The following is a 23,966-nucleotide window of genomic DNA, read 5'->3' on the forward strand; positions in this document are numbered from 1 at the left end:
ATAAGTCAAATTTTGATCGTCAATTACGTGTTAAATCGCTGATTGAATATTGTAAAATCTTAAAAGCCACCTTATTGAAACCCATCTTGGATTACATTTTTGGATTACAAATTACTTTTAAGGTATATTGGGACAACTTTTGAGCGTTTAAGGGTAATATTTTCTTCTTCTTTTATTTCTTATTTTTCAATGTTCAACTCGAAGACTTCATTAATTTAAGCCACGTTGATGAAACATAAAATTAGTTACCAAGTTTATTCTGAACCATAAATTGCTATTTTTCAAGGAGATATGAAAAATGTGCTTACTTCTTAGAGACATTTTTAAATTGAGTAAAAGTATAAAACAATAAATTCTGTCCTTCTGATTTTTGTGTGTGTTGAAGTAAGCATGCGCATATAAATTTTGAATGTTTTTAAATTTTATTTTATTATTTTATTATTTTTGTTTTGTTCGGTGTCTTAAATATTATTGGTTTCTATTTTTTGTTTTCCTGTTTTTATTTCATTGCTTGTTTTTATTTTTATACTTCGGAGTTTTTTAAAAGTTTTCTTGGATATTTTATGTTTTTGTTTTTTTTACACCTTTTTGTTTGCTAGTTTTTTGTTTGTTTAATGTTTCAGTTTTTTCGGGGTTCTTCGATATTTTAGGTTTTGGTTTAGCTTTTTTGATTTTTCTTGCTCTTTTTTTAGGGTTTTTGGTTCTCTGTTTGTTTAGAATTTTAATTTTTGGTTTTCTGTTTCTCTGGTTTTCAGATTTGTTGATCTTATTTTTTTTTATTTTTATGTTTTTTGATTCTTTGATTCTTTGTTCGTTGAATGTCGTTTTATGTTTTTTGGTTTTCTGGACTTTGTTTATTTTTATTGGATACTTAAGGTTTTTGGATTTTTGTTTTAGCTTTATTGCTCGTTTTTCTGCCTGTTCTGGTTTTTTGGGTTCATTGCTGTTTTTTTTTAAGTTGACTAGTTTTTGTTTGCTGGTTCTTTGATTTATTGTTTGTTCAATGTTGTACTGTATTTTTTGTTTTACTAGTTTTTTTTCGTTTTCTGAGATATTTAATGTTTTAGTTTTTGTTTAGCTTCATCGTGCTTTGTGTAGCTTTTTTGTTTTATGATTTTTTGGTTGTATTTTATGTTATCAAAATTTTGTTCGTTGGTTCTTTGTTTGTTTGGTGTTTTAATTTTCTAGTTTTCTGTTTTTTTTTTGTTTTTTTTTATTTCATTGATTTTTTGATATTTAGATAATTTTAGTTGTTTTAATCCTCTGATTTCTTGGTAATTTTGGATTTTGGTTTTATTTTGTTTTTCAGCTTAATTGTTTTATGTTCTATTGTTTGTTAATTTTGGTTCTTAAAGTTATTTAGTTTTTTATTTTTTGTTTTTTTACACTTTGTTTTTTTATGTTTTTGCATTTCTTTTTTTTTAATCTATTTATTGATATGGTTTTTGGGATTTTTTGAATCTCCTTTTTATTATTTTGGATACTTGTTTTCTTGTTTTTTTGTATCTCTAGTTTATCTGTTTTTTTAATGTTGGATTTCCTGTTTTGTTTTGGTTTTTTGATATTTTTTTTTTGTTTTTTAATTTTTTATTATTCTTAAATAATTAACTTTTTTATTTTTTTTTTAAATTATTTTGATGTTTGTTTTTGCTTGTTTGATTTTCTGAACTTTTGTTTTTTTCTAGCTTTTGCCTTTTTTTGTTCTTTTGGGATTTTTGAATTTGTGTTTTGTTTTGGTTTCTTGTTACTTTTAGTTTCTTTATTTGTTTTTTTTTTCGATAATTCAGTGTTGTTGAATTATTTGTTAATGTGTTTTTTCTAGTTTTTTTTTTGGGTTTCGATTATTTTTTCTTTAGTTTCATTGTCTTTTTGGTTTTTGTAGCTTGTTTTTTTATTTGTTTATATCTTAGTTTATTGCGTTTTGTTGATTTGGTTTTTAGTTTTCGAATTATTTTTTGTTTTTTGGGTTGTTGGAAATTTTCTACGACTTTTGGTTTGATGATGTTTTAAGATTCGTTTTTTTTTTGTTTTTTATTTATTTATTTGTTTTTATAGTTTTTTTTGACTACATCCTTTTTTATGTTTAACTTAAATTTTAAGTTTGCGGATTTTTTTTTGTTTTTGTTTTTTGTTAGGTTTACTGATCCTTTATTTTATTTTTGGTTTTCCGCTTTTTTGCAAACGTTTGTTTTTGTTTCTTTGTTTATTTTTCTAGTCTATGATTTTATGTTCTTTTTTGGTTTTAAGGTTGTTTGTTAAGTGCTTTTTTGATTATTTGATTTTTTTTTGTCTCTGGTTTATCAACGTTTTTTTTTTTTTGTTTATTATAATTGTTTTACAGTTTTAAAATTTTATGAGAATATATTAAGGCCGTTGCAAATATTTTTTGAAGTTTATGTCCCTCGAATCTGGTCGGTGTCGAGGGGGGGGGGGGAGGGGGCAAAGAAATACAAAATATAAAAATTTAAATTACAACCCATGGTCTCAACATTTGAATGAAACATTTTTTACACCGGCTCAGTTGTTTTGCAATCATTAGTTTTCAAATATGCAAGTATTGAAGAGATTTTTTTTTTTCGTCGAAAAAAACTTTTTGCGGTGCTGTACAGTGGATTTTCACAAAAAATCAAAAATATTTTTGATCGATCCCAGATATGCTAGATATGATTTTAAATGCAGGAAAAAGCATTTCTTATTGTTTTCAGTTGGTTAGACTTCTATTTCCTTTGAAATTTTGAAGTTTTTTGAAAAAACCATGATCTTTGAAAAATATTTGCAACGGCCTAATCTTAAAAAAAAGAAACAAAAAAAAACATTGTAACTTCACATTATCACATCTTTTAATCATATAAAATAGAAAGGTGAATCTCTATGCATTTAATATTTCATGTTGAAATTGATAACATTTTTGTAGCAAAGCATGTTTAAAACATGTCTGAGAAATGGTTTTTTGAGGGTAAATGTCCATTCTGACGGAAATAGAATCATTAAGAACGATAGACAAAAATCAAAATAACAAAACAAAATATTAATGGTTTGTTCTGTTACACCTTGGCCTATGGTTAATTTTTTTGAGGCTGTTGCAAATAATTTTTAGGTTTATAAAAAAACAAAGTACCTCTGCAGAATTCTACAAAATGCCATGACCAGTAAGTACAACATCCGCAGCTCGTTCGAGTTTTGTCAGTATGCAAACGCCCTCACAGTTTCAAAGAAAAAATAAATAAAATGCTTGAAAAAAATGCAATAGAGTCTTTTTTATGTCATGGGCATTTTCATGATGTGGATATTTGTACTTAGTCTATGATTTTCTCAATTATTTTTGCAAGCAAATCCCGAAAACTAACACCTCCGTGCCACCCCAGCATGTGTACAAACAGCGATGAATCGCAAATGAGTGCTCTAGAGTGCGAAGAGCTCCCCATAATAGAGTAAACTGAGCATCCTCATCGTTAAAGGAAGGATCCTCTCCGTTCCCACATCCACCCACAATCGATTTGTTGGTTTCCGGTGGGACTGCTCTTCTCTCGGGAGATGCCACCAACAACGAGGGTTGGGGTTCAAAGGGTCACTGCCTCTGTGGCAGCTCGCTCGCAGCACGACATTTGATTATTTTGTTGAATGGCATTATTAAGGAAGTATGTGGGGCAAGAGGAAGTGGGACGGTTGGTCCAAGGATATTGATTTCACTTTAGCATATTGGTTACGCAAATGGCATTCCGAGTGGAGCACTTGTCGGCATTCGATTGCAGACCGGTAATTGGAAATGGGTTGAAGGGTTGCACTTACAGAACGTGCTGCACAACTTGTGAGCGCCTTGTTATTATGATGGATTCATTCATTATCTCGAGATTGAAGCACTGTGAGGTAAGGTGTGGTTTTGATTACATTTGCTGAGGGTGGTGATCACAAATCAAACAGATGGAAATTGTTTTCTGGAATAGTTTAAATTTGCTGCTGTCTTGAGATGACCTTTAACAAAAAATCTCAACAATGTCAGAAATTGTTCAATTTTCAATAAGTGATCGATCAAAACATTCAGAAAATTTCCAGACATTCTCCTCAATCATTCCTGTGATTGATATTGCACTTTGATACGTGTGCTCATGTTTCAGTCTTTATGCTCCCACAGGTATTTCCCCACCCTCATCACTTTTTCGCACCAAATTCTCACCTTTCTGGGCAAAAACAGCTTCATATCGTGTCGGGAAATTCCACCTCGTGAAAATTCCTTCCGTTCGATGCTCGAGAAAATTCCGGACAAAGACGATGTGGCGACGACTTTTCCGTTCACACACAGCCACATCCACCTCCACATGTCAGTCACACAAACAAGGGTCGTTGCAGGTTTTCGAGGAAAGAAATTTAAGCCGAGCGATCCTGAGCGGGAACGTGATTGGAATTTCTTTCCTGGACATTTTTTTTTCTTGTTGAGATTTTTCAACCGTGAATTCTTTGTGTCTTTCTTGGAAGATATCAGAATTGCAGGAACTTCTTGACAAAAAACCTTCAAAAATAACCACAACTTATTTAAAAAAAAAAAACCAAGACAACTCCAAAACTAACCCAACTTACTGTCACCAAAATCGCATAGCACAGTAAAGGGGGTTTGACTTTCCCAAAATAAGGGACGATAAAAATTTTCCAAAGTCCCGACTGACAGCTGCCACTTGGAGTTTGATCCAGCTGTGAGCGTAGGTTTTCCCCTCCCCAAAAGCCAAGTGGATCAATTTCCTTCGACTTTTAGAGAAGCAGCAGCACCGTCATATGTGGGAAGCTGTGCATTTGAAGTTTGAAAATTTAACGGAGGGTTGAAAACGGGAAATGGGTCGTGAAATTTGTGCCTATCAAACGTAGTGATTAGGATTCAGTCGGTGGGTTTGGAATGGAAGTGACTTTGGGACGTTGTTGGATAGTTTTATATAATATAAGTAGAACAATCACTGCCATGCTTGCTCATATATTTTTTAATTTCAGAATCGTAATCAAAATTTAATAAAAAAAACAGAAGTAAGGGGAAAAGGTTGCAATGGCCTTAAAAAAATGTTAATTGAAACTGCTTTGAAGTATTTTTTTGTTGAACATATAAAAATGAAATAATTCAAGGATTTTTCCATGATTTCTTCAGGGTGCCTTACACGAAACCAACAACATTAATATCTAGGATGACATTTAAAAATGTCAGATATTTTGCAAAATTAAAAATACAGGTTAAATAGGTACAGAATGGTATAGAATCTTGGGGAAAATACCCATTTTAATCACTCTAAGCCGTTCGACCAATTCTCTTCACTTTTGCTGTTTTCCGCTATTAAATCAACATTTTCAGATGTTTTACCAATGAAGCTATTTATTACTTTGGAACAGTCAAAAACACTTTATGAAAGCTGTATTTCATGATTAAAGTGCTGATAGGCCGATAAAAGAAAAAGCTGAGAAAGGGTATAGTTTCCCTACCATAAATCGTTTTTTTTTTTATCAAGGATCAAAAATTTTCATTGAATTTTGAAATGTCTAAAAAGTTAGTCGATTTTTCAATTTTAACGATTTTTTAACGAGAAAAGTTGAATAAAATTTCAAAACTTAGTAAAATAGGAATGATTTTCTAAAAGTATCAATTGTTATGTGGAAAAATATTTCCAATGATTATTTTCTACATTGCAATAACAATTAGTTTAACAAACGTTTTACAATACATTGTTTGGTCCATACGATGTAAACCGTTCTTTTTTTATATTTTATATAAACGGTGACTGCATGAATTTTTTAAAAGTCCTAGAGGTCGAATAACATTAAATAATTATAAGTATTTTAATGGATAAGTTGACTATTTAAATATTTTTATATTTTTTATAGATTTGTTCCGCTGAAAATTTACTAATTCTAAACATAATTTTTATTTGTTTATCAACTGAATTTTAAACCAAATAAAATTACCAACCTTGTTAGCAATAAAAATATCGAGGCTTGATAACGTCAACGGTAGTTTGAAAATTTTCAAATTGCGCAACATGGGTTTTGTATACATTTTTAGTTTATTTTTGTAAATAGCTCAAATTTTCACACAAATACATTATCTCAAGAAAAAACGAATTGTGTGTTCTTTTTCAATTTATTAGACCTTTTTTTGTAAAATTCTCATATTTTTAAACTCGTTTAACATTCCAACGCCCAAGGCTCCAAAAAAGTTGGAACAGTAACTTCAACTCGCTGGTTCTCGGGCACAACTCAACCAATCAAGATGATTCTTCTTTCCAGTGATTTGTTAGGATGTCTAGATGATTCTAGAACTTTGCAGAACTTAATTCGATTAAATCTGTAATTTTTGCGATCAAAAACATCGTTCCAACTTTTTTTTTCGCGTGTAAAAAAAAAATTCACCAAAAATTCCGCGGAGGCAGTTTTTTTGAAAAAGTTGGAACGATGTTTTTGATCGCAAAAATTACAGATTTAATCGAATTAAGTTCTGCAAAGTTCTAGAATCATCTAGACATCCTAACAAATCACTGGAAAGAAGAATCATCTTGATTGGTTGAGTTGTGCCCGAGAACCAGCGAGTTGAAGTTACCGTTCCAACTTTTTTGGGAGGCTTGGGCGTCCGTGTAAGTTGGACATGCGTTGGGCGTTCCAGTGTTAATATTCTCGTATTTTTAAGAATATATTTGTTTTTTCATAATTTTCTTATGCATTTTTACATTTTTAGCTGTATTTTTTTCAACAGTACGCGTCAAACTTATTTGTTTCTTTTGTTTGAATTTTATCTTTTTTAAGAGTATTGCCTTTAAAATACTGAAATAGTCACAAAATATCCATTTCTAAAAAAATCAGAAATTTGGCCAAAAAATGTGTCTGCAAAACATGGTACTTTGTGAAATGTTAATATTCTACAAAAATTATTAATAAACGCAAAATACAAACAAAATTTCGCTTTATTTCATAACCATATTACAAATTATATAAAAATAGTGTTTACAGTATTTTGTGAACATTTAAGCATAAAACAAAAAAAAGCGAAAATGCAAACAAAATTTGACTTTGTTCAAATCCCATACTGCAAATTATGAATTTGTAAGTATTTTCGATAATAAATAATGTTTTATGTGAATATTTCAGTTTATCACAAATAAAGCTCTAATATAGTGAAAATATATGCAAAATTTCATCTCGTTTGATGCCCACATTGCTAATTATAATAGTTTTAATATTTTAGAAAAAACTGTATTTTGTGAAAACTCGAGTGCTTTTAAAGGTAAAAAAATGTTTAGTTTGATACCTATACAGGAAATTATGTAGATTTAGGTATTTTCTAGGAAAATGGTAATTTTGAAAGTTGAGTACTTAAGAAAAACAAGTCTACTAAAAGTGAAAAAAATCTACAAAATTTTGCATTCTATGCTAGCCATATTGCATATTATGATACTTAGAGTATGTTCAAAATATACAGTATTTTTGTTTTGTATTTATACTTAAAAATTTACTACATTTTCAATTAATATCCTGACTTTTTTTCAAAAGTTCCTGTGAACTATGGATATCGCTTTGTTTATAGGACATTTTCAAAAAATAATAGTGAGGTATTGAAAATTTATCATGATATGGTTGGATTAGGTCAACTTAAGAAAAATTCAAAAAAATATTTTTTTTCCATTTTCGTTGATAAGATTTTCGCTGATAGATACATCTAAAAAACGATACTGATAGATGATCGTTATCGTCCCGACGATAATCATTATCATTATCGTCAGGTGCTTATATTATCGACGATAATTTATCATTTAATATTGTTGGAAAAATTACACTAAATATTCGAAATCATTTAAAACTTTTATTAATTTACATATTTTTCAACTTCTTTTTTACAGTATAGAAAATATATTTTTTTTTTTTTTGAAAAATTGGTAAATTATTTTGTCTTTTTAAAATTTGGCACTCTTTGTCGTCTAAAACATGTCCAAAATTAAGCACTTTTGAAAATGTTTTTTTTTTGTGCTACCAAGATTTTTGTAAGGAACTTAGCTAAATACATAATTACTTTATTATCGGTTCCATATTGGTATGAACAGAGTTCACATTTTTGAAGACTTGTTGATGCAAAACGTCTTTGTTAGTCTTAGAAGAGCGCACACAAAGTTTCATTGAAACCAATATTCGAAAATTATATTTCCAACAAATTTGCTCATGCACACTGTATGGATGACTTTTAAACACCTTAACGGAAGTAATATTTCCTGCAATGTTTTTTTTAAGAAAAAGTTTCGATGAAAGGTTCGACATAATCTTTCAAATCGTATATAACACAAGCTAATATTTCATAAATAAATCTTCCCCGTTCACAATTCAATCAGTGACTGCTCGTCGCACATCTTTTCGCGCACACACACACACATGGAAAATCCATAATCTTGCCCTCAATTTTCGACAACATGCTTGCCGAGTAGTATCACGTTCGAAATGCTACCGCTGATGCTCGTCGACCACCTGCCACTTGCACAGATCCTACCCTGCCAAAGTTGCCCTCAGAATCCCCGATGATCCTCTCGGCGAACGAAACGTTTTATTGCCTTTTCCAGCATCCGCGCCACCAAAACTTTTCGTGTGAGAGAGATATCTACGTATTTGTGAGGGGGTGTGTGCGTTGACGTCAAGTCAACTTTATCTTTCACTTCTCGTCGCTCTGTATGTGTGTCTCTGAGTGTGTATCGCTGAGCTCAGTGATGCTCGTTAAATTGATTTTAAATCAATAATAAAATTATACTTTATCGATATTAAATCCAACCCACATCATCATCATCAGCAGCAGCAGTCAGAAAGTGAAGGGGTTAGTTAGGATATGTGTATGTGTGTCCATCAGTATGTGTGACGACAACATCTCAATGAAGGAGTTCAACCTCGTCGTTTAACTTATATCCACCGACGACACTGACAAGTTGAGCAGTCGAGAGAAGCCAATCGAAAATCGGAGCAGGGATTTGCACGAAATCAGTTGGAAATCCTTCGCCGGATAACGGAGGCCATTTCTTGACTTTCTGGGAGGCCAACTTCTTGCCGTTGTTTTGTGTCAAACTGTGGCTTTTCGAAGTGGGTTTTGAGGACGAGAAGTGATATGTATTTCCCCCATGTTGATGGAGGAAGTGATGACACCACGATTTCGCAGTGAGGTTAATTTTGTGGAGGATATCAAGAAATGTTGAAAAATGCATGGATCAACCTTAGTTTTGAAAATAGAGCAATTCCAGCTCAAATCAGGAATTTTTCTGGTACTTTTGTACCCGACCCTCGCCGATTTCAATGAAACTTTGTAGACATGTTATCCTAGACCTATTTAAGCCATTTTTGTGTATATGGAGCCAATAGAACTCGAAAATAACATTTGAGAAGGTCGTAAGCTATTTAAATATTTTTGTATTTTGGAATTTAAAATTACTGTATAGTAATTTAATGTATAGTATACTCTTGCTAGTGCTTAGTTAAAGAAATAATTGTTCCTAAATGGATTATGATGCAACACACAGCTGTAAGGAACTCCAAAACTCTGTTATGCACTTCAAAATAACTCATTGTATCTTGATTATTCACCAATAAAACCGAATTGAAAATTGAAAAATTTAAAAATTACTGTATCTCGAAGCCGATGCGTCGTATCAAAAAGTGGTCAAAGACAAACTTGTAGGAAATTGGACGAGCTTTCTGAAAAAAAATACACTGAAACAAAAATACACGCCACTTCTATGAGATTTTTTGATTTTTAAGTCTAAAACTTAAATTTAAAGGTGATGTCACGATTTTTTTTCGTTCAAAATTTTTGAGGAAATAGCCTAAGATGTCACCAAAAGACTGACGAAAAATGCAGGATGGTATGTCTCTCCTAAAAAAATAGAAAAATCATTTACTACAACTGTTTTTTTGAAAAGTGGTCTAAACGTCGAAATTTTCAAAAACCGGTAGTGGGAATCGATTCCCCAGACAATTTTACATAAAAGTCTCCATATTGACCATTATCCTATGTCCAATCCTTGGGAAGATACAGCGGTTTTAAAAATAAAAATGTTGAAATAATGGGTTTTTTGGCGGTTTTTGGCAATTTCTATATGACAGACTTGGTTTTTCAGTCTCGCAAATATTTTTACCGGAAAACTCGTCCAATTTCCCATAAGTTTGCCTTTGACAGCATTTCAATTGGATGTTAGGGCTTACAGATATAAGCTTAATTACATTGCTAATAACTGAAAATAGAATATTTTTTTCAGTGTGGTAGAAACCAAGATAGTAAATTTGCTTACGTAAATATCAAAACGAGTCAATCAAAAAGCTGTCGAAGACAAACTTATGGGAAATTGGACGAGCTTTTTAGGAGAGACATACCATCCTGCATTTTTCGTCAGTCTTTTGGTGACATCTTAGGCTATTTCCTCAAAAATTTTGAACGAAAAAAAATCGTGACATCACCTTTAAATTTAAGTTTTAGACTTAAAAACCAAAAAATCTCATAGAAGTGGCATGTATTTTTGTTTCAGTGTATTTTTTTCAGAAAGCTCGTCCAATTTCCTACAAGTTTGTCTTTGACCACTTTTTGATACGACGCAACGGCTTCGAGATACAGTAATTTTTAAATTCCAAAATACAAAAATATTTAAATAGCTTACGCCCTTCTCAAATGTTATTTTCGAGTACTATTGGCTCCATATACACAAAAATGGCTTATATAGGTCTAGGATAACATGTCTACAAAGTTTCATTGAAATCGGAGAGGGTCGGGTACAAAAGTACCAGAAAAATTCCTGATTTGAGCTGGAATTGCTCAATAAGTCTTTTTTTGTGATTAAAAAATAAATAAAATGCCACAGTGATCCTGGTCGCAAACTTTAGAGGAAAATGGATTTTCCAAAAATGGTGAAGTTTTGAAGCTTTGCTGGCTTCATGTGAGTTTCTGCCAATGGGAAAAGGTAAATTTTGGCTTTGAAAATTTGAGTGGTTTGGCGATATTAAAAAAAAAATAAAATTATCAAAACTTATAACGGCTTATAATTTCTAGCAAAATGAAAACGGAATCTTTCTACCTCATGTGTATATGAAAAGTCTGTATAGGTGTGGTTTTGGCAAAATTAGTGTGCGGTTTATACCCACAAAACTATATCTTTCTCACACACACACCTCCCCCAAAATCATAAGCATAAGCATCGGCAGCAGCTGCCAGCTGGCGGCTAGCTAGCTTTGGCTGGCTATCCGCAAGATGGTACAACTTTAAAACCGCAAAGTGGATATCATGGATATCATTTCCCGAACCGCAAACGATTACCATCCGCCTGGCCACGTGCGGGAGGAGAACTTTTTCCGGCCCGTGTGTGTGGTTTTGGACGAGATCATTGGACTTTTTCGTGGCGGGAAGCTTTGTTTAAAGTTGGGTTTAATCTAGGAGAAATTTCAAACAAACAATTTGGTCAATAAATATCATATAAATTAAAAAAAAAATAGTTGGAGTTGAAATCTTCACTGATTAACTGAACTGATTTTTTTTCTCTCCATCAAACTCTACAAATAAGTTTTGGGTTCATTCTTTGTTCTGAATGCAACCATTAAGTTCAGCAAAGCTGATGATGATTCACATTCTGGAGAATTTGATATGTAGTCACGATGATGTTGTAGAACATCACTACAAAAGCTTTCCCCATTCAGAAATTTTCAACTAATCCGATTGGTACAAGAGATTTCAGGATTTTATTTGGTACGCAAAACAGAGTAAGCTCCCCTTTGAAATGCTATATTAGATCCTTCTTTTTCCCAAAATTGCACACAAAACATGCTTCCCAACAGAAAAATCCGTCAACCGTATCATTGCTACTAAAATCAGTGAGCCTGACGTTACATAACATACCTTGTATCCTTTGAGGTTCTCGACGACGCACGCCAGCAGTGCGTCCCGCCCGATTGTGACCGTGATGTTGGGGATGGGTTCCGCGAACCGGGGGAAGTTGGCTTCTGTGAATTTAAAAAAAAAAGTGGAGAGAAAGGGGTTAAAAATAAAGCAAGTAGACAATTTTCGAAAAAGGTTGACACTTTTTTAAATTTACTCAAATAAAGAGAACCATCGTCTTAAAAATCTTCATTTCAAATCACAAGAATTATTGAATTATTTATTTTGAAATTTATTTCAATAAATAAAAATTAATAACACTACACAATTCTGACAAACTTAGGTAGAATTTGTTTAAAAAATGTGCAGTGTTATTAAATTTTATCACTGTCAAATTATTAAACTTTCAAATATAAAAATCTTCAATTTTCCAATTTCCAAATTTCCAAATTTCCAAATTTCCAAATTTCCAAATTTCCAAATTTCCAAATTTCCAAATTTCCAAATTTCCAAATTTCCAAATTTCCAAATTTCCAAATTTCCAAATTTCCAAATTTCCAAATTTCCAAATTTCCAAATTTCCAAATTTCCAAATTTCCAATTTTCCAATTTTCCAATTTTCCAATTTTCCAATTTTCCAATTTTCCAATTTTCCAATTTTCCAATTTTCCAATTTTCCAATTTTCCAATTTTCCAATTTTCCAATTTTCCAATTTTCCAATTTTCCAATTTTCCAATTTTCCAATTTTCCAATTTTCCAATTTTCCAATTTTCCAATTTTCCAATTTTCCAATTTTCCAATTTTCCAATTTTCCAATTTTCCAATTTTCCAATTTTCCAATTTTCCAATTTTCCAATTTTCCAATTTTCCAATTTTGACAATTTGACAATTTGACAATTTGACAATTTGACAATTTGACAATTTGACAATTTGACAATTTGACAATTTGACAATTTGACAATTTGACAATTTGACAATTTGACAATTTGACAATTTGACAATTTGACAATTTGACAATTTGACAATTTGACAATTTGACAATTTGACAATTTGACAATTTGACAATTTGACAATTTGACAATTTGACAATCTGACAATCTGACAATTTGACAATTTGACAATTTGACAATTTGACAATTTGACAATTTGACAATTTGACAATTTGACAATTTGACAATTTGACAATTTGACAATTTGACAATTTGACAATTTGACAATTTGACAATTTGACAATTTGACAATTTGACAATTTGACAATTTGACAATTTGACAATTTGACAATTTGACAATTTGACAATTTGACAATTTGACAATTTGACAATTTGACAATTTGACAATTTGACAATTTGACAATTTGAAAATTTGACAGTTTGACAATTTGACAATTTGACAATTTGACAATTTGACAATTTGACAATTTGACAATTTGACAATTTGACAATTTGACAATTTGACAATTTGACAATTTGACAAATTGACAATTTGACAATTTTACAATTTTACAATTTTACAATTTTACAATTTGACAATTTGACAATTTGACAATTTGACAATTTGACAATTTGACAATTTGACAATTTGACAATTTGACAATTTAACAATAAGACAATTTGAAATCAAATTGTCAAATTGTTAAATTGTCAAATTGTTAAATTTTTTTGAATTTCATAAATTATTTGTTTGGAACGCCTTGAAAAACTCAATTTCTAAAAAATTATTTCTAAAAAATCCTTCACCAAAATGCTGCTCAGATTTGTATGGTACTTCAACGAACCATAATTAAGCCAACACAAAATTTTCCACACCGTTTGAAAAAGCTTTCCCTGAAAATCAGTGCAGTGTAGCGAATACTGCAAAAAAAAAAGTGAAAACACGCGCACCCTCTAAAAATCCCCTTGAAGCGCACACAGGTGTGAAATGTGTTTATCTTCATTTTCAGAATCAGGAAAAAAAGGAAAAATAACTCGTGTGTAGTATCGCATATGGGTAGATCCTGAACGCAAGGTACGTTACCGTTGTCGAAGTCCGGGACGCTTTCGTGGGCACGTGTCTGTTTGGCTGAAATTAGATGAAAGAGAAAAATGAAACATGAGTGCGGGGAGAGATATATTAGGTGAATTAATTTGAAAAGTTGGGATTTTTACAGGTGAAATATGTATGCAGATGTGGCTTCTTTTTGGGTGTCGGTATTGAGTTTGGGGATGCTTGAAAAATGGGTTCGAGGTGAGTGATTTATTTGAGTTTGGGAAATTTTCAGTGACTTGCAGTAGTACAGGTAAAATGGTGTCAACGTTAGAACATAACATTTTGTTAAATGCTCTAAAAAAGTATCCTTGAGAATCTTTTTTTCAAATCTCAGCAACATAAGCTGCCAATAATTGGCAATGATAAATTATGATTTTATTTCAATGATTTCCCCTGAAATCGTTTGCAAAGCTTCCAGTCAGAAAAGAAAGAGAAAAAAGTGGCCCCAGGCAATCCAATAAAAGTCGAGCTTTATGTTTGAAGTTGAAACGGGTCTGGTCGGGCTCCCTTACTTCTTAAAGACTGAGTCTGTTTTTTTCTTCCATTTTTCCTGACTAGCTTTCCTTTCCAACCCAATATGGAGTGATGGAAATCGTTTTTCCCTTTGTGTACAGGTTCCTTCCTCCGCGCAGACAATGGTCCATTAGCAATTTGGGGATGTTTAGGGTGGCTGCTTATTTCAAGAATTATTTCGATGTTATTCAGATTTTTTTGCGTTTTTCTTTTGTTTTTTAAGATAAATTTTGATTATACTTTTTTAAGGATTCCAAAAAGACTTGTTGTTTTTTGAGCAAAAAAATATTTTTGCAATTTTTGTAACTAACTCAATCATGTACTCACTAACTGACTCAATAACCCATTGACTAAATGATTACCAACGTACTCATTCACTCACTCTCTCACTAACTTACTCAATAATTCACTGACTAAATAAATTGTTCACTAACTCATTCGCTCACTCATTGACTCAATAATTCAATAGCTCACTGATTTAATTATTAAATCACTTCCTAATTCTTACAATCACTCACTAATTGACTCAATTACTCACTGACTAAATGATTTATTCACTAACTCATTTGCTCACTCACTCACTTTTTGATTCAACAACTCACTGTCTTAATGATTTACTCACTTACTAACTGAATCAATAACTCACTGGCTAAATAATTTATTCACTAACTCATTCACTTATTTACCCACTCACTCACTTACTCACTCACTAACTGACTCAATAACTCACTTATTGACTCAAAATCTCACTGACTGAATGATATAATCTCTAACTCATTTATTCTCTCACTCACTTACTGACTCAAAACTCACTGACTAAATTATTTATTCACTTACTCACTCACTCACTCACTCATTGACTCAACAACTCACTGACTAAATGATTTATTGACTCACTTATTGACTCAATTACTCACTGATTAAATGATTTACTCACTTACTCATACAACCACTCGCTCACTAACTGACTCAATAACTCACTGATTAAATGATTTTTTCACTAACTAATTCGCTATCTTACTTACTCACTGACTCAATAACTCACTGACTAAATGATTTACTCACTCACTCATTCAATCACTGGCTCACAAACTGACTTATTAACTCACTGATTAACTGATTTACTCACTAACTTATTCACTGACTCACTCACTAACTTACTGACTCAAAAACTCGATAATTGACTCAATAATTCACAAACTCGTTCGCTCACTCACTCACTCATTGACTCAATAACTCACTGACTAAATGATTTTCTCACTAACTAATTCGCTCTCTCACTTATTCACTGACTAAATGGATAACTCACTTACTCATACAATCATTCGCTCACTAACTGACTTATTGACTCACTGATTAAATGATTTACTCACTAACTCTTTCACTGACACACTCACTTACTGACACAAAAACTCGATTATTCACTAAATAGCTCACAAACTCATTCGCTCACTCACTCACTGATTGACTCAATAGCTCAATGACTTATTCATTCACAATTGTTTTTAACAAATGATTTTTTTAAGAATGAAATATTCAAATTTTCGGTTTTCAAATTCAAAAGGTAATAAATAAAAGTTTTTTTTAGATTTGTTTATTTTTTAAAGATTGAGTCGACACCCCTACCTTGTTTCGATGGGGAGGTTAGAATCGGCATCGTGGCAACAAATGGACGCGAAATCGACATCGTGGAATAAAGATTTTAATGTCGGGCGATAATAATTTATGCATTTCGACGTGAGGGCCTCTTTTGGCGCGGCCAGGCAGTTACTGAGGGGCCGTTTGAATCGTTTGTTTAGTCATAAAAGCATTTAATTGGACTAATGTTAGGTGGGTGCGTTTAAGGAGCAATTAAGTTGGCATTAGAATCATCGAACGTGCCAACATTGGCACGTTTGAATTATATTGGGCTGAGGGGGTGATGTAATCGGTTTTGTTGAGACGTTTAATTAAATGATTTCGTCAGACAAAATCGTTTCTGTCTACTTAAATTGGAGTTTTGGAACAAACCATTAAATTCACATAAAATAACATTTCAATTCGAAAGGAAATTTCCAACTCGATTTTCTGACGAAAAATTCTTCAAAGCTCCAGCTCCTCTTTCAACATTTCAAGCAAAAAGCTCACTCCCTTTCAACACAGTATACTTCATCTCACTTTACTTCGCCCAGTAGAAACAAATCAATTCTCATTACTTTTAATTGGAATTCCGTTTCGGTCTGGAGAGAGTAATCCCCACCACTTCCCTACTAAATAGAGAAAAATTGTGAAAATACCACCCGACCAAAGTCACTGCCGGGCTGTAATTGGACACTTCCTTTCTTCCATTTGGGAAGGTGAAAACCACAGCGGAAAAATCACCCAACTTGTTGTTGTTGGTCCAGGAAGTTGGTCACTCTGGACCACCCATGAAAATGATGATGATAAATGAGAAACTCGTGAGTGCGGAGACTAATTGAGGAGGATTTTTTTTTGTTTTGGAGGAGGAGAATGGAATGAGGGCAAATGTTCGATACTCTGAATGTTTGGTCAAAATTTTGAACATTTAATTTCTTGGCTTATTTCGAGCTAAAATTTTGTTAGGGTTGTCCCTTTAATCATAGAATTTATTTTGTGTAATTGGTTCAACCACTAACTTAATACAATTTTGGCAGCAGAAAATCTTTATTTTTAAAAGAATTTTATAGCCGAATCTTTGGAAAAATTAAGGACTATTCATCAAAAAGAAGAAACATGAAAGATACTTATTTGTTGATTTTTAAAACAATTCTCAAATTGTTTTTTTTTATAAGATAATTGCAAATATTTTTCCTACAAAATTAGTCTATACTTCAGAGGGTAAACAAACTAAATTATGTCTTATATATCATTACAAAATTTAAATGAAAATAAAATTAAATTACTTTTCCTTACTTAGCTATTAAGGAAACTAGTGTTTCCAAAATAACTGAACTGGTGTGTAATGCATTTTAATACTTTTTATTCATTCAAATGTTATTTTAACTTTCAAATTTTCATCAGATTAAGAACTTAAAAACTAAACATATTTAAAATTCTCCGATCCTTTAAAACAAGTTTTGTTAAATTCCAGCCCAAATTTTGAAAAGGTTAAAAAGTCAAATTTTTAAGGATTTTTCTAATATTAGCAAGAGTTTGAAATCTTTAAGTTTTTTTTTTATTAAACGGGAAAACTCACAAATATTTAATTTTATCTTAACAAGTATTTTGTTGTTTTAAGTTATTAGTAATTAAGTTTAATTTATTGACACTTTAAATTTTAAATAAAATTTCATTCATTGAAAGGTTGTATCTCAGCAAATTATTGTTCGTTTCTAACAGTTCGTAAACATAAATTATAGAAAAAAATTCAGCTATTCGATTTTTTTTAAATGAACAAAAATTTACACTTTTCTAATTTATCAAAAATATTCCAATTATTATCTTAAATAAGGCTAAAAAATTGTGCATTTAAAAAATACGTACTTTTTGAATGAAACATTTGATTAACTTTAAAAATTGAAGCTTTTTTAAGTAAGAAAATTAGCATTGGTAAAATGACTATTTTTTCAAGCAAAAAAACATCATTTCGAGATTTTTTGACAACTAGAAACATAAAAAAATTCAATAGTTCAGATTTTCTGTATTTGAATGTTTAGTAACAAAAAGCTTATTAAAAAATCAGCAAAAATAACTTCCGTGAGCCTATTTTTAATATATTCCTTAACTTTGCGGAGGAAATTTAGTAGTACGGAAATTTTCTTCAAATGATACATTTATTCGAATATATAAATTTTATTTTTGTATGGACAGTTGTCAAAATTGTATGGAAAAAATATTGATACAAAATGACTTCTTGGTCATAGGAAAGATGCTTACAAAGGTTGATTCAAATAAAGTTATATCAAAATTAAAATGCATGAAATTTTCTTATTCAGTAGAGAATCGCACAAATGAAAAAAAAATGATTCATTCCCTAAAGTTGTTAAGCTTTGGTTTTTAATGTAGAATCGTAGTCTTAATGTTCTGTTAAATTTTTGATAAATGCATTATATTCAAGTTAAAGTTATTTTAAACCTAATTTATGGTATAATATGAAAATTTTCGATTTAAAAAATATTCATCCCAGTCCATTCCGGAAAAAAATCTACCTTATATTTTCCTTGGACTTTCAAAATCGGACAATTATTGCCTTACAAAGAATATGAATTGATATAGTTAAATTTTTGCTTATTTCTTTATTTTTCAAAAGTTGTTTATTGTCAATGTTTAAAATTGGAACAATCGTTAAATTTTCTTCCAAAACCATATTTTTAAAATGTCAAAATATAGTATAACAATTAAAAAGTTTAAAAAATCTTGTTTAGAATCTTTTAAAGATAAGCCAGAACTCGGGGAGAAAAGTTTTTGGAGATACATTTGATCTGTATTAAATGCCAATCGATTAAAATTATTACATTGGACTGATAAGCTTATTTAATTGAAGTTTACTCTTTGATTAGCAATAGAACTTTGATGATATGAACAGAGATCATGGGATGTGTTAATTATTATTATTTGGGAATTCTGAACAGAAATCAATTTCCGTTACAGGTTTTAAAAGCGATTTCTTCTAAAATTAAGTAATAAGCATCCAAAAGGGAACTTATCAAGCAGGTTTCTCTCAAAAGTTTTGACAAATAAGTTGAGTTGACATTACAGTAAAAATTTCCAATCCATTTCAATAACTCATCATACCTACAACAACACCAAACAGTACAACCTACAGTCAATACTTCCGAAAGCAAATAATTACAATCAAAGAACGAGAGGATGACTTTTCGCTTCCCCGACGCCGGGTATGATGGAAAAGGCAAACATTTACCTGTCCATCAGCGTAATGATAACATTCGACAGCAGGTGCTGGCGAAAGCTTTGAAACGGTCGTAAAAACTGGTCAGCATTCAGCAGAAAAACATTTCAATTTCAAAAGTCCTCCCCATCAAATAGTGAAACACGGGAAATCCATATTTCGAAATTGCCTTTTTTCCCCTCACCTGGTAGTGCACTTCTCAATCCCAGGAAGCTGGGTGGAAACTGGGGAGGAACTTCAATTGAAACCGAATGAAAAGTAAACAAAAATAGGGAAAATATTCATTTCCCGAGTGGCCACCACCACCGCCAACGCGATCGGCTGGCCGTCATATTATGCAAATAAGAAGTCGTCGGTGGCAAGAAAAAGGAATAAAGTAAAAACAAGCACACAGAACCACTCTCGCGCAATATTTTCATCAATCAATTTATCGACTAGATTAAATATAGGGTGAGCCACTGGAATTCCGGGGGTTGAGGTAGAAAGGGCGACTCTTCACAAGAAACTACTTTTAATTAACTCAACTCCCGCTGATGCTGTTTCCCGTGGACGTCACCGGAAGTGGCCGTGGGTTTCGCGTTTCGACTCGAGTGTTGTTTGATTTCCAGTCAGTGAGTTTCGCTTTTTTTTGCGCAGCTCAGTGAGGAGGAAATTAAGGGTTTTTAATTTTTCCGGTACACTTTGAACGAGGCAGCAGTATAGATACATTTTCGGGTTCAATAGAAAATTCGGGCCGTTGCAAATATTTTTCAAAGTTAATGTCGCCCCCTCACACTTCCCTTTAAAACTAGACGGAAAATCAGGGGGTACATCGAATATTAAAAAAAAACATCAGAATTTTAAAGGAATTATAAGTTTAATCTACTGAAATTGACTTTAAATGCCGTTTTCAGCGTTGATTATTGTATTAAGCATGTTTTGGCTCATTTAAAAATATAAATTTTGTGAAATTCTGATGTACAGTAAGTATTTAATACCATGATTGCTAAACAACTGGATTAGTGTAAAATGCATTTACAAACATTATTTTAAATCCTCCCCCCGTTCAAAACTCACTCAGCTTTGGTAAGAGTCGAAGGACATAAACTTCAAAAAATATACGCAGCAGCCTATCTGTCATTTTACTTCGGTTAAATGAAATAATGTTATTAAAATTTTATTTATTGTTAATTATAGAGCATTTTGTTGATATGATTTAAACAAAACAAAAAGCAGATTTAAAAAAAACTTAATTTTATTATTTGATATTTAAATATAAAAAAATGCTTTTGTGTTACTTCAACTTTTTCCAGTTTTTTTTTGTGGATTTAAGTTTTGTTTTTTTTTATTAGCCTTAAACTTTGTTGCGACTTTTCCTTTGACCAAAGTAGCAATTTTGCGTCATAGATTTGTCCATTTAAGTTTTTGACAGCAAAATCTTAGAATCATTGAAATTTGATTTTCAAATTTTGATGGATTGAAAGATTGGAGCTCTATTTGCTAAGAAACAGCAATTAAAAGGAAAATAAATTGGAAAAAAAATTTGGCTAGCACTGATTCGATTCCTTAGGCAAAATGAAGTGACTGTGAAAATTTTGAGCGAAATCAGTTAAGGGGTTTTATCGCTGAAATTGGTGAACAAAAATCGTCACTAACTCGACACGAAAAACTCGGATTGTTTTGTGGTCAGCGAAAAAGTTGTTTATCATGAAATTTTAAATATGAATTTTTCACTTGACACTGATTCGACACATTTATCACCACCTTTTGGCAGAATTTTGAAATGTTTGCTTTTCCTCATGCATTTTTTTTTAATTTTCCAATACAAACTTTAACGATAAAACTTTATAAACATTTTCAAACTTACAGGTTTTATAATGGTTCTGAAAACCCTCATACGGCTTAAATAGGCTTTTATGGCCTACTTAAAACCTAAAATGCTACTAGGGAAAGCGACCCTTATACCTTAACCGATTTGGCTCAAAATTTGCACAGTTACTTAGTTTTACCTGATGAATCGAGCCAGGGGGTATCTCTTACGATTTACCGTGTTTTTAAAGCTTCTTAATTTAAAAAATGGCAAAAATGCCAAATTGATTTTTTTTTTGTTTTGAACAGATCGTTTTTTTGTGTTGATTTTTTTTTGTCTAACTTTAAAAATTTATTTGAAAAAAATCTTTTCCATGTTAATGAAATTTTTTACAAATTGAACTTTGAAATGTCGTTTTAGATAAATTTTTCGGTACAAAGTAAATTTACAATCGGTTTTTAAAAAAATCGGAAAGATATATCATGTTTAGAGCTAAAATCATATAAATAACCTATTTTACATAAGTTTCAAATCAAATTTCATTTATTTAAATTGACAAAAAAATAAATTAAAATCAATTTTGAAAACTAGATTTAAAAAACATTTGTTTTGATGCAAAAAGTTATACTTTAAATTTTGTTTTTAGATTTATTCAAGCAACAAGTTTGTTAAACCCTAGAACTCAAATATTTAGGCAATTGTTTTTTAGAAAAATAAGTATTTTTTTTAGAAAAATAGAAATTTCCATTTTTTTGTATTTTTTTACATTACAAACTGTTTTTGAAAACCATTCTTAATGATTTTTTTTCGAATATTATAAAGTAAAAAAATAAACTATGCTATAATGCCTTAATGTTACATGAAGAAAAAGACCAACACCTAGGTAAAACAGATCCAGCTCAATAAACTATTGCCGACGGTTTATTTTTTTTTTTTTTTTTTTTGATAGTTTTAAAGATATTTTTCAACCTGTTTTTATATGAAAAAGTTAACTAAAGCTATTATTTTTAAATGAAACATTAAATTTACAAATATTCTGTAAACTTACTTACTAACTAACTTTACTAATTAAATTTTAAATTGTCGTTTTAAATACACTTTCCGGTACATTGAAATAATGCAAAAAAAAGTATCTTTTTTTAAATAGGAACGATACAACTTATAGCTTAAATCATATAAATAGCCTATTTTTTATTAGTTTCAAATCAACTTCGATTTTTTTAGATTAACAAAAATATAAATTTAAATCAGTGTTGAAATTTAGAAAAAAATAACATCTATTTTGAGGCAATATAGTTTTGTTTTCAATTTTGTATTTATATATAATCAGGATAGTTGAACAAGTTAGTTAAACCCTTGAACTTAAATATTTAGATTTTTTTAAATAGAAGGTTCTTTTGAACCTGGTCTCCATTTATTTGATTCTTTTGTATTTTTTATGTTCTGAAACTGTTCTGAAAAAAACATTCTCAATGGAAAGATTTTCGAATATGTTTAATGCACCTTAGTAGAGTAGGTTATATTTACGTAACAAAACAAAATACCTTAACATTGTTTAAAAAAAAGCTAGAAGAAATCAAAAAGCAATTGCTCAACTGTCTCTATTTAAAAAAAAATCTTTATTGGTAATTTTCTTTAGGCTTCATAGATCTTTTTTTTCGTTCGTCTTCTTGGTTTGTATTATATTTTCCTTAAAAATGTCAGAAGAAAATAATAAAACCATAAGTTATTTGCAAACTATTATTTAAAAAAACAATTAAAAAAAATGTAAATGGTTTAAATAATTAAAAAAAATATATCATACAATTTTGCTATAATGTCGTGATGTTACATTAAGAAAAAAATAAACATCTAGTAAAATCAGATCTTGCTCAATAATCTTTTGCCAACGGGTATTGTTGAAAGTTAAAAATATATTTTACGATTTATTTTATTAGGCATATACAATTTCTCAGAATTGAATGATCATAGATATTATACTGCCGCTCCAATCTAGTCCGTCCCATATGTATTTTTGTCAAAAATGAGATAAACTTCACATAAGTCTTGTTTTTACATGTAATTTTAGCCTATTGAATGAACAGGCAATGTTTGTTTCAAAAATTCCAAAATAAATATGACTTTCGTGCTGTCCCATATGCAAAATAAAGGCAAGTCAGTTCCTAATATAGAAATGTCTCGCAAATCGTTTGAGTGGATGCAGAATTGTTTAAATTTTACAGAGTATGTCTTTATGAATACGTAAAGCATAAAAATGTCATTATCGGTTCACTGCCCATGTTCGCATAAATGTCCCATATGCAAAAACAGCAAGCTGAGAAAAACGCATTTAAAGTTTGTCCCATACATAAGGCTACGTGTTAAGTTTTCGCGAAAAAACTGGATTTCCTCCTGATTTCTAGAACAAAGTACTGGATGTTATAGGCTCTTTTGAAAGAGCACACAATTTTGAACAAAACTGTATCAATAACTCAAAATCGATGAAAATGCATATGGGACATTTATGCGATCAGGGGCAGTTCATTTCTGAAGAAATATTTGAATATTGAAAACGTAATAATCCACACCTTTATTGCTTTTTTCCTTCTTCAAGGGAAAACCACGAATAGAAAAAATAAAATGCATGCCGTTATGGCTAATATCTACACCATACAATTAGTTCTATTTTGTCTTGAATGAATAGGCTTGATCCGGGTTCTGGAAAAGATTCCACCTCCGAAAAGCGGATTTTTTTAAAATTAATTTCTACGGTTAAGCAGTTGAGATTTGCATTCATATGTCATTTGCCTCTGTATTTCTTAAATTTCTGGTGTCGTTGCTGATCATATTTTTTGTATCTTGGAATCCTATAAAAATCTGAAATAAACAAATTTGTATCATTTGGTGACCATTAATTACTTGGAAAACTTCCAAAACAAACCTGGAAATGACAGTTGAA

The 23,966-nt window shown here is 30.9% G+C and overlaps 1 protein-coding gene across 1 annotated transcript in view; it reads right to left on the reverse strand.

Moving 5' to 3' along the window:
* Positions 1-13,906, reverse strand: part of LOC120420975 (lachesin-like) — a 129,287-nt gene extending 115,381 nt beyond the window's left edge. Inside the window, exons 1-2 of the mRNA XM_039584108.2 lie at positions 13,866-13,906; positions 11,873-11,976 (exon numbers count right to left, since the gene is read on the reverse strand). The gene's annotated coding sequence lies outside the window, so the exon portion shown is untranslated. The remainder of the gene's footprint in view (positions 1-11,872; positions 11,977-13,865) is intronic.
* Between the last annotated feature and the right edge of the window lie 10,060 nt (positions 13,907-23,966).

This window comes from Culex pipiens, chromosome 2 (assembly GCF_016801865.2).
Source record: "Culex pipiens pallens isolate TS chromosome 2, TS_CPP_V2, whole genome shotgun sequence".
Lineage (NCBI taxonomy): Eukaryota > Metazoa > Arthropoda > Insecta > Diptera > Culicidae > Culex > Culex pipiens.